We start from the raw sequence: 2,500 nt of genomic DNA on the forward strand, positions 1-2,500 counted from the left end.
GAGGTCAGGTCAGCGCCGCATGTCATCACGGAAGACGAAGGGTGAGCTGACACAAGCAGGGCATCTGCCCCCCACCCCCTCTCCTCTCCAGCCGAGACATGCCCGAGGCTTCCAAATAGGTCCCTCGGCGGCAACAATAAGCTCGCCTTCTCTTTTATAAATCGCCTATGTAAAAGACAAGCACGGGACGGCCACCACAAAGCGACCCTCAAGGGAGAGACATATATTTAACATTCCGCGCATCTCTTCCTGCCCGGGCATAAATCATGCTCCGTGATGGGGGTCCCGCTGCCGCTGGCGATCCTCACACTAACCCGTGCCCCCTGGGAGACTCTCAGGGGACGCGCGGGGATCTCAATCGCACGTGGGGAGAGTCAAAACGGTAAGGACATACACTCTAAGCATTCAAATAACCAAACCACTAAAAATGCCATGTTATCATTATTTTTTATTTCGAAGGCACCGAGAAAATCGCAACAATCAACCAACGAAAACTTCAGAAAAGGCTCACCATATCTCAAGAATATGATGCCCCTGTCGTTCTCGGGGAGACAAGCACCCAAAGGACGACCTAACGGCAGTGCTACTCTCCCCTCCCCCTCTTCCCCCCCCCCCTCAGAGACCAGCGACCCCTTGAGAACGACGGCCTCATCTTGTCCCATTAAGATACACCGCCCAGGAATGACGGCCGAACACGACGAGCGCCAAAAGGGGTCCGGAAAATTAATCCATCCCTTCTCTATGTGTACACAAACTCGTGATGGATGACTAGCAGAGGGCGGGGATGTGGCGTGAAGGGGAGGGGGGAGGTGGAGGGAAGAGAGGTGGGGGGGGGGAAGAAGGGAAGGGGGGGAAGGGAACTGACGGTAGGCCTACCCACTTATTGAAAAACGAAGAGAGAGAAGACAAAAAATCGTGTATTATCTTGTCCTCTTTAGCTCAGAGAAAGGATCTTAGCGCAAGATAGAGGCTTCAGCCAAGGGCGGAGAGATACACTGATTTGAAAAGAATCTCAGCACGGGGGGGGGGGGGGCAGAGCGGGGAAGCCTTAGGTAAGTTGGGAAGTAGAACTAGGAAAAGGAATGGGGGGGAGGGGGAGGGCTAATGGATAGGCCTATAGTGCAGAGAAAAATTGCAGGGCTCGAGAAAGCTGGATGAGAGGGCGTTCGGCGGGCGGGCGGGCGGGCCTTTGCTGTATAATGTTTAGGTCAAGCTCCGGGATGGTCGTGGGCGATGCGATGGAATAGAGAGATGAGAGCGCAGAACAGAGGAAAAATCGCGCGTGATGAAGTGGGAATTAATTAGTTATCTCAGACGAAATGGAGAAGTGATGTAGTCGAGATAAAAAGAACGACAGGACCTGTTCACACTATCAAACGGGATGGACTGCCACTGGGCACAGACACACGACAGAGGACACCCATTGGACACGCGCGCACACGCACACAAACAAACAAACAAGCAAACAAATCTTCATCCTTAAACACTCTCGTACACACACACACTAACACACAAACCCTTTCTCATTCACAGACAGAGACATTCACGATCGTATTCATAAACACACATACACACATAGACAGATACAGACACACAAACGCATGGATACACCCTGCATATTTCCACAAAGCCTTAACACATACACAAAGATACACGATGGCGGAATGTAGCATTACCAGAAGATAATTCAAAATATGCATAGTTATGAAAGGGGAATTTTATGAAAATTGAGGACGTGACGAAAGGGGGATGATAAGAAAACCGAAAAAGAGGACGAATAAGAAGGGGAGCAACGCAAAGGAATGGGAACAAAGAGTACCAGGTAGTGATGATGATTGGCCACTTCTACTACTACTACTTCTACTATCACTACTACAACTACTACTTCTGCAACTAATATCACTTCTACAACAACTACTACAACTACTACTACTATCACTTCTACAACCACTACTTCTACTACTACTACTATCACTTCTACAACCACTACTTCTACTACTACAACTAATATCCCTTCTACAACCACTACTACTACTACTACAACTAATATCACTTCTACAACCACTACTACTACAGCTAATATCACTTCTATAACCACCACTACTACTACAACTAATATCACTACTATCCTTACTACTTTTACTCCTGTTGATAGCAATGAGGATGCTGAGAATCATTAATGCTGCTGCCGATGGTGATGATGATGATGTGATGATATGAATAAAGTAATAGACACACGGAGAAAAAAAAGACAAAAAAGGAATAAAGAGAAGAAAAAAATAATTTTCGAAAAGGAAGACGAAGAAAAAGATAGAAGCTAAACATTAAAAAAGTATCTAACGACTTATACGAACGACCCTCAAAACGACATAACGACCCAAATGAGAGCTCTCGTTGTGGTTTCTCTAATTAAGTGAAACATTTGTCTTGTTCAGGCTTTTAACTAATTGTCTCGGCTCGGGTGGGAGGTAGGGGGAGGGGGAGGGGGGTAATGGATATG

At 47.0% G+C, this 2,500-nt stretch overlaps 1 protein-coding gene across 1 annotated transcript in view; it reads right to left on the reverse strand.

Annotated features, from left to right (window-relative positions):
• ft (cadherin-related tumor suppressor fat) overlaps positions 1-2,500 on the reverse strand; it is a 244,143-nt gene that overhangs the window by 66,759 nt on the left and 174,884 nt on the right. The window lies entirely within an intron of this gene.

This window comes from Penaeus japonicus, unplaced genomic scaffold (assembly GCF_977035675.1).
Source record: "Penaeus japonicus unplaced genomic scaffold, GWHDUDI00000001_assembly GWHDUDI00000031, whole genome shotgun sequence".
In the NCBI taxonomy this organism is placed as follows: domain Eukaryota; kingdom Metazoa; phylum Arthropoda; class Malacostraca; order Decapoda; family Penaeidae; genus Penaeus; species Penaeus japonicus.